The sequence below is a fragment of the Myotis davidii genome, unplaced genomic scaffold, assembly GCF_000327345.1.
Source record: "Myotis davidii unplaced genomic scaffold, ASM32734v1 scaffold330, whole genome shotgun sequence".
NCBI lineage: Eukaryota > Metazoa > Chordata > Mammalia > Chiroptera > Vespertilionidae > Myotis > Myotis davidii.
This window is the reverse complement of record NW_006283770.1, coordinates 3,606,172-3,616,250: the sequence shown is the minus strand read 5'-3', so window position 1 is coordinate 3,616,250 and position 10,079 is coordinate 3,606,172.

Below are 10,079 nucleotides of genomic sequence, written 5' to 3'. Positions count from 1 at the left end.
GATTTCAACCCTCATACTAAAAGCTATTATCCTATATAATAAAAGCATAATATGCAAATAGACCAAATGGTGGAACAACCAGTTGGGGAGTGGGGAGAGGGAAGGCCCAGCAAGAGGCGGCGCCAGACCAGCCAAGGCGGGTGCCAATGGGCAGAGGGAGAGGATGGCAGTGAGGTGATGGGGGCAGGGTTGGCCTTTTGTTGGCCAGTGCCGTCCCCCGATCTGCCTGCCGGTCACCTCCCGCAGAAGAGGCCAGACTGTGGCTTAGGCCCATGGGGAGCAGGCCTAAGCTGTCAGCTGGAACATCCCCTGAGGGCTCCCAGACTGTGAGAGGGCGCAGGCTGGGCTGAGAGACCCACTCCCCACACACCCCAACGAGTGCACGAATTTTCGTGCATCAGGCCTCAACTTTGATTATAGTTGCCTAGATTGCTATGTTGAAATAGAGTATGAGGCTTCATCTGGGTGTAGTGGCAAATCGTATGGGGATCAGTTAGCATGTCACAGGGTGGAATGTTTGAAATTCCAGGGCTGGGAAGTGGGGAAGTCTTGCAGCTGTTTTTAAACACTTGAAAAAATGTGAGGTCAACTTTATGTGTAATTGCAGTGATTAGAACATTGAGGGTCCATCCAGGTTCCATAGAAGGAGGAACATTTTAATAATTGATGTTGAGTGAATGTAGAAAAATGGATTGGAGAGGCTCATGGAATAGATGACTTATATTGACATACCCCTTGAGAGTTCAGGTTTTGGGAATCACAGGGTTGCAGGTTATTGTGTCTAAGATGTTAGACAAGTCAAATGACCTTGTTATATACACTCCTAACTTCATATAGCACAGTGTAGGGTTTGTTGATGTTGTAATTTTACCTTTATTTGTATGCTCCTTTGTTTAAAACATGTGCTCCCCAACAATGCAGTGACTACTTTTTTGCTCATAGTTCCTCACACAGAATAAATGCTCAATAAATGAATGGGTAAATGCAAGCTTGTCACTCTTACTTGTTCCCTATGGGAACCACTATCAATAAAACTTGCTCTGAGATACTAACTTATGTTAACCAATAGAAGGAGCCTTAGAAGTCATGGAGTGATCGGAGCTTTGTGTCACTGATCCAGAGAGGGGTGAGGCAGGGGGAGAAGGAGCTTGGAAAGAAAGGGGAGGGACTGATGGTGGTTTCTTGATCATTATTCCCATAGACTTAACCCTTCCTTTTTATAAATCTCATCAGACTTCTTATTATTTGTTGAATATTGCCTTTTCTACTAGATCTTACTTGTTCAATGTCTTATTTTCTTTCTATATAATATGTCCCATGTTGGTAAAGGCTATGTCTTCTTTACTTATTACTATAGCCCCAACACCTAGAATAGTGCCTGGAACACACACAGTAGGTACTCAATCAGTATTTGTCAAATGAATAAATAATATGACCTAGGATCTTTGTATCAAATAAAATAGTGTGTGAGATATAAGGACACATAATACACGGCCTCTGCCTTCAAGTAGCCTGCAGCCTAGGTGGATGTTAGGGATGAGCCCATAAAACTCTAATACACACAAAAAGAGGCAATCACAAGGAATTAAGTTTAATTAAACCTTTGCCCCAGTGAGTTTCTGGAGACCAGGTCTTCAGCGACCGCTAACTCTAATCCTTATGACGATTGCAAGAAAACATACATGTCCCTACCTTTTCTTGTATCACCTTCTAGTAGAGAAAGAACAGGACTGAAATTAAGAAGTCCAGGATACAGTCTCCTAACCTTCATAGGATGGTTTCCTCATCAGTAAAATCAGTGAGTGGGGTTGGGTACTGAAGTGGTAACTGATAGGACCTTTCTGGGGGGTAATCTAATAAAATTCTTAGAAAATCTAAATTGCAAAGTGAATGCATAAGGGAGTAATTGTACAAGCATTTTTAGCCCAAAGATGCTTCTAAAACACTCTGAGTCATCACAAATGAAGCCAAAAAAATGGACCTTGTCTCATATAATCACACACTGAACTATACATGAACTTGAAACAGGCAAAGGACTATTAAAAAAATTGTACAACATAAAATAAATCCCTGACAACTAGAGAACAATGCCTTGGCTAAAGGAGTATTGATATTAGCTGAACTCTAAATGTTCAGGAATTTAATACTGATTACAGTTGAATGCAAAGAAGACATAAGGAATGGCACGGGCTGCTATCAGTCAGGGGAGAGTGTTGTACTTGGAGCCATGAGAAATATGTGTGAGTGGTCAGGGTGCTGAAAGAATGGGACTGAAATGGGCTGTCAAGAACACATGAATGATTAATACCTGAGTGCCATAATGGGGATCAGAATATAGTGTGCATACAATTGAGTGGAAAGTGTGTGTGTATGTGTGTAGGTATCTATTATCTAAAAATGCATGTGGGATTGTTTTAATATTATGCAGTAATAGACACTAGACAGATTCATGAAGAGGTTGTCACCAAGACTCACCAATTTTCTTCCATTATATTTCTTGTATTCATGGTTCTTTTTCATTTCCTCTAGTTTAAACCCAGTATTTTATGTCTTGGCTATTGCACTGGTCTCCCAATTAATCAATATGCCAGCCTGCACCAAGTCAAGTTGACCATACATAAAATCACCAGGCCAGTATTTCTGAAGCATCTTGATTATGTCACTCTTCTATCATCATCCTTATTCTCCATCTTGCTACTTCCACAAAATTTCCCCACAGTAGTGGGCTTTAAACTGCGTTCTAAGGACCACACACAGTATTCACTAGAAACAGATACTGTGTTTACTTTTATTCAGCCATTGTCTTTCCAGTGTCCAGCACAGTGCCTGGGGCAGAATGAGTTTCCAGTAAATATTTGTAAAATGAGTGAATGAATAAAGGAGATGACTCATTGGTTGCTGGGAAATGGAATTATATCAAGAAACTGAATTTTGGACCCTTGTTTCCTCTCAAATTAGCAGCTCTATTGTTAGCTACCTTTTACGGTGGTGTTCTCAAGTTAAGTTTCGCTTGAAAATGAATCCTGTTGTTTAAGTGTTTATTTGAAAACCAATAAAGATGTCTTATCTCTTACATCTGAGATTTAAATTCCCCAATACATCTTCCAAAGGCCATTGCTATTACTCTCCAAAATGGAGACGATATCATATTTGTTTGGCTCAGCAATCCTCTCCAAAACCCCACGGCTCTGAGAGGGCTGCCATGTTTGTTTTTATATGATCTTATTCCTGAGCAACAGTTTTGACCCTAGTCTGGGCAATTAGAATGGCTTTGACCTCCAGGCCAGCACTGATTTGCTCGAGGTGGACCTCTGACCCTAGCTGGGCTCTCCATTGCCCTTTCCTGAGATTTAAAACATTTTTAAAAAATTAGAAACTAGACAATAATAACCTGTCCATTTCTGTTATAAAAACGATGAAAAGCTTTCCATGATCAAGTTTCTAGTATTTGGAGTGGAAGTGGCAGAAGCAAAAATGCAGAGAAGAGAGATGAGCAACAGAGAGTCTCCCGGTGGCATTTGAGCCCTTGGTTCTATGTTGTTAAACGTTGGGTTCTGTGGAGTCAGATTCTGAGATGGACTTTGGGGCCCAGGACATTTATTAGGGAACAACACTCAGGGAAAGGAGGTGAGGAAGTAGGATTGGGTAGAAGGAGAAACTGAATGGCCACGCAGGTCTAACAAAGCCTTGGCTAATGCCCAGAGAGCTCTGTATCATACGCGACCTATGAATCATCCTGCATGGGCTGAGGTGACCTGGCCTTACACTTCCCCAGTGACCAGTCGCTGGATATGGGCTGCCCAGGGAAGGGCATATTCTTAAGTGAGGCAGCCCTCTGTAGCTGAAGCAAACCCCTGAAGTAACAGATAACCCCAGCCTGTCAACTGACCTTAGGGCCAACATCTGATACAACACTTCCTTCGTGGAAAGAGATCTGGGAAGCTCGTCTCACATCCATCACAGAGGCTCATCTTCGGCCTTCCTTCCCTATGTTTAATGTCCCACTCTCTATTAGTTAATAGAATACTCCAATATGCTTTCAATACATCTCCATTTTTGCCAAACAAGGTCAACTTAGTTGTAGTTTTCTTTATCCCGTGCCACCAAGAAAGTCCTGATTAATATCCTCCAGCCAGATTGCCCCTCAGAATACCTTCTCTCCTTTTGGCCATGAAATGCCTATATTTTCCTCTCTTTACTCAGTCATTCATGCAATAAATATTTCCCGAGTGTCCGGTATGTGCCAAGCAAGAATCTAAATGCTACCTCTCTGAGATCTCCAGCTGCTGTCCCAAGGACTTTCCTGACCAGTGACCCTCAGCAAGGTCGCTCTCCTTTGAACGCCAATAGCATTAATTATCCCTACCATGCACTCCGTGGGACTCTGCTTCTCACTGGACCACTAGACTCTGGCAGAACTATTTTTGTGACTGTTCTCTGAAATAACAGGCCTCCATGAAAAATGGGATGAGAAAATTCCTGTGGGACTTGTTTCAGCCCCTAAGGATGTTGTTTTTGCATATCAGTCTTCTCTCTAAGAGACACTCAGGAGACATTTCTTTCCTATCTCAGTATCAGTAGCATGTGAGCTTCTGAATAACTGCTTAGGTTTTATCTTACCACCCCGTGAACTGTGTAGACGGTTAATTTTCCCTTTTCATATTGGTTGCTAGAGAGCTCAAGTCAAATTTGTGACACCCTCTTAGTGTCAGGTAACATTCTATGCTGATGTCACTATTTTGGCATCCAAATGAATCTTCTAAGAAAGCAAAGGATGGACTAGAGAGGGAGTCCCAGGAACCTTTTCCTTATGAGGTATATGTGACTTGTCCCCCAGGAAATAAAAAGAAAACCCACATATAAGTTTTGACTCCCCGAAAACTTAACTACTACTAGCCTGCTATTGATTGGAAGGAAGCCTTACCAATACCATAAACAGTCAATTAACACATATTTTGTATGTTATATGTATCATATACTGTATTCTTACTATAAAGTAAGCTAGAGATCAGAAAATATTATTAAGAAAATCACAAGGAAGAGAAAATACAGTTACTGTATTCATTAAAAAAACAACACACCCCAAAAAACCCTGTACAGTTCAAACCCGGATTGTTCCAGGGTCAACTGTATATACAAATATAGAATCACTACACCTGAAACTAATATAGTACTATATATGTCAATTATACATAATAAAAATAAATAAATAAATTTTTAAAAAGAAAAAATTCGTAAGATACAAAAAAATAAAAAATATGATTAATATATACTATCTGAAATAATTTTGCGTATTTATGGGTTTTGTTTTTTGCTCTATTCCAATAGGAGAAAGACCCATGAAGGTAGGAACCTTGTCTGCATTGTTCTTTACTATATTGCCAATGCTTAGGGCAATGTCTGGCATAAAGTAGGTGCTCAATAAATATTTGTTCCATGAATGAAAAATATGAGCTTCTAGAATCAGGAACTGTGTGGTCTTCACATTTGTACCTCCTTATCCCACCTCATCTTTATATTTCTCAGCACATTACATAGCACCTATCATAAACTGTTGAATTAAATTGAACTGAGAATGGTAATACATCATTTTAATTGGTGTAGTTTCAAATAGTTTTAGCAAATGTATACATTTGTCACAGGTAAGATGCATTGACTGGCACAAAAATCATGAATTTTGGTGGGGAGAAATAAGATAAAATAGGTTTGAGATATATAGCCCTTTTATTTAGGGTTTAGCAATAGCATCTTTATTTTGTATATATTCATAAAATAAACACTGCCTTTATAATTATTCAAAGTGTGTATACATTTGGGGGGGTGGACACCCTTTAAATCTTAACTATTATACCTACTCCAAATGTCTATGGCAGTATGGTTGAAAAAATAATTCGACCCAATTATTTAAACCATGATGATGAATCTATTTCCAACTGATCACATATATTGAGCAATTGCATCTTTAAATATCACAGACGACACATCACAGGTTTAATGACCTTCTCCTATCTCTGCATTCACTAGGTATTTAAATTACCTTTTGAAATATGAACATGAAACACCAAAATGTCTAGACAGCACGATTGTTGGTATCTTGTAATTTTCTAGATTTTTCATATTTTCTATAATAATGCATGATGCATTATTTTTTTAAATAAGAAAAAAATATTCATAAAGAAATTAACATTTTGATTATATTTTGTTCTGGCTTCTACCCTAGAATATGCCATCAGATTAATAGAGCCAGCAAAGGAGCCTAAACTCTGCTGTGTTTTTTTTCTAGATCCTTCTTTATTTATTGATATTTCAGAATAAATGTGAATTCTTAAATTATCCTTCATGAAATCTATTCAGAGTTTTGATTAACTCAGCTAACAAGAGCATAGCACGTTACCATGTCATGCAAGGACAGAAGATAGCCGGCTAAATTCTCCATGTCCCTCTAGCGATGTCAGCCCTGCCAACGTTTCTTACTGACGTCCCTGAAACTGACATTACCCTTTCATTGATGTCATTGAATCAGGAAGCTGAAAAGCTGTTGCAAAGTGACTGTTTCTATTGCAAAGGTTTAAAACTTTAGAGATTGAAAGGTTAAAGTTAAAAATATGTATTTTAATTTGAACAACAGATGGCCTTGGAGTGACTACAAGGCTGAATTAACTCTCGAGGCTCTATGGCTGCTTGAGCAAGGGGGGAAAAATAGGCAACCAAAACCCTTGAAAAGCCCACACTGGAACACACAGCTCAAGTGCTGGTGACATCAGCAGAATCTCTCTGTTGAATTAGAGTCCCGAATTTGGTTCCAGAGCCATCTGTTAGCCTCCAGATAGAGTAATCTTCTTTGAAATTATACTTCATAGTTTCTCTAATGAACCTTTCCAATTGTCAGGGCCTCAGCCTCACAGCTGTCTCACCTCTTACAGCCCGCCTGGCTCCCTGAGCCCCTGAGATACACAGAGGAATCAACTTGCTGAAGCCCACAGTGGAGTTGTCCTTTGGAAAGATGTGTATCAGGACATACTCTTGTAAGGAAATGAGGAAGGTGGGGGTGAGGGTGGGGGACAGAGGGAAAAGCTGACCCACAAGGTGGTCAGCCTCAGCCACCTATGGAGAGCTCAGAGCTGTCCCAAATTGAGTCACAGGAACCATGTATCCTCTCCTCATTGGACAGACTGCTCATTGAAAGAGAGCATCACCTTGGATGATATGGTTCACTGTGGCTGAGACAATTTCCAGTAGGGGACTCAGCCAATATTCCCAAGAGCTGAGGGCCCTTTAACCCTGATAAGGGGACCTGAACACAGCACTCTAGTGTCTACTTCACCTCGATCCACCCAGATCATTCCGTGATTGTGGTATCAATACCCTTGGAACTATAAGTTTCCTCTTTCAGGGCTAAGAAGTGTTGCAGAAAGAAGGAATGCCATGTGTGGAGACCTTCACGCAAGAGAGAGCATCGATGAGTCCAGAGAACTGAAAATGGGTCTGAGCAAAAGAAACATAAGGAGTGAAGAGCAGGAGTTGGTGAAAGGGGGCTGCCTCCCATACTACAGAGCTTTGGGATTTGTCTTGACATCATCCCACCATTCTTTCGTTGCTTTGGCAAAAAACTTCAGTGTTATCCTTGACTCATCTGTTTCACTCAAATCATGTATCCAGTCTATCATCAATCCTGTCAGTACCAGTATATATATACTAGTATATGCCAACTCTTTCTCCTTACTCCCACTGCCCACACTCTGGGCAAAGCATCATCACTTCTTGCCTGAATGACTAAACTAGCATCATAATTGGTGTCTCCTCCTTTGCCCTTGCCCCTTGGTAGTCTATTCTCAATAAGCAGCCAGAGTGATCTTGTAAATATTCAGATTTCCTAATGCCAAATAGAAGCCAAAGTTCTTGGCGTGACCTACAAGACCCTACCTATCCAATCTATTTCCCTCACTATTACCATTCTAATTGTATCCCTGCTCCACTGGTCTTGCCGATCTTCAGACAAGCCAGCAATGCTCCCAGTTTGTGATGTTTCCTTTCCTTCGTCCTAAAATTATGCTACCCAAACATTGAAAGGGCAAGCTTCCTCATTTCTCCCAAGTCTTTAATCAGGAAGTCACTTCCGTAGGATTTTCCTAGTCCCCCTACCTAAAGTTTTAGTGTTTGGCAGATGATTGTTGTGCCTTGATAATTATTGAAAAAATGGATAGAAAGGCTTTGGAAGATTTTTTGGATGATTGAGGTGCCAGACAGCAGGTGTGTCTTACTAGGAAGTCCATTCTTTTATTTTAAATTTTGAACATGTATAGTGGACAGCTTTAAAAAACCTATCACACCATTATCTGCATTTTTAAATAAATACAGTTTTGTGAGCTATGCTTTCAGGACTTCTTGAGGGATTTGTCCCAGTGCTAAGTGGCCTCTGCTTCTTGTCCCTGCGCCTGTGTTTTAGTTTTCCTCCTGCTTTGTCACTGAGTAGTAGGCTTTCAGCTGTCAGTAAGCCTATGATTTCTCCAACATATCAAACTAGACAAGAACCAAAGACATTGGCCTAGCAAATTACAATAACTGGAATCAACATATTCCCCAGTCAACTAGAAAGCATAGAGGGCTGTAGTTAGAAGATCTGGATCCCAGCATAGCCACTAATAAGCTAAGTGACGTGGGGAAGGGAGAGAACTGATCATTATGGAGCTGTTACTTTATTTGATTCACACTAGATGGGTGATGTTTATATCATTTCCATCTTACAGATAGGGAGACCAGACTATGGGAAAGCAATCTGTTCAAGATCAGATGGCTTGCCAATAATAGACTCAGGATTGATTTCCTGTCCCCTGAGTCCACATACTCTGCCCTTTTTAGCATATTGAGGTAGAGCACTATTTATTTCTTCAGAAGAAATGGCAAACACATTGAAACAGAGTGACTGTTATCAAAATATACTGTGGGTCAACTGCTTGCAGGAATAGTGGTTAAGAGAAGGGGTAAATGTCAATAAGACACAGATTAGTTTCTGGCTCCAACAAGTCATTTACACTTTCTAAGCCCCAGTTTCCTTATTCTTAAAATCAGGATGATAATAATAATAATAATAATAACCCTATCAAAGGGCTGTTGTGCGATCTTCTAGAACAGTGGTTCTCAACCTTCTGGCCCTTTAAATACAATTCTTCATGTTGTGACCCAACCATAAAATTATTTTCGTTGCTACTTCATAACTGTAATGTTGTTACTGTTATGAATTGTAATGTAAATATCTGATATGCAGGATGGTCTTAGGCAACCCCTGTGAAAGGGTCATTCGACTGCCAAAGGCGTCGCGATCCACAGGTTGAGAACCACTGTTCTAGAATAATATAGTAAAACATTTAACTTAAATTTAACTTAGTAGCTGGCTTATAATAAGCACTCAGGAAATGGTTGTATTATTATTATTATTATTATTATTATTACTAGAGGCCTGTTGCATGAAGAGATTCGTGCAATAGGCCTTCCCTTCCCCTGGCTGCCGGCACCGGTTTTCCTCCGGCACCCGGGACCCAGGCCTTCGCTCCAGCCCGGAGCCTTCCATCTTCGCTGCTCCGGCCCTGAGCCTTTTGTCTTCGCTCCACTGCTTTGTGCCTACATATGCAAATTAACTGCCATCTTTCTTGGATTAATTTGCATACTCTTCTGATTGGCTGGTGAGCTTAGTGGAGGGATGGTCAATTTACATGTTTGTCTATTATTAGGTAAGATGATTATTATTTATTATTATTACCAAAGGAAGTGAGTTCGTCCCTTTGACACCAAGCACCAATCAGGGAGCTTTGGGGCCATTTGTACAGGTGACCTCAAAGGCTTAAGTATGGAGAGTGGAATGTCAGTTAGCTGTGCAGCCCTGGAGTTAACAGAAAGGCAGTGTCATCTGGGTGTGGCTCTAAAGGTACAAATATCCAAACATGGGGAGAAGCCAGCAATCCTACACAGCAGGGATGAAGTGCTGGAGACCACTGGCCTGGCCATCTTGCTGGCTGCTTTCACCGGAAAGCTCCCAGCCAGGCTGCCACCAGAGAGGGGCTGAGCAGTCTCTTTTTTAGGCA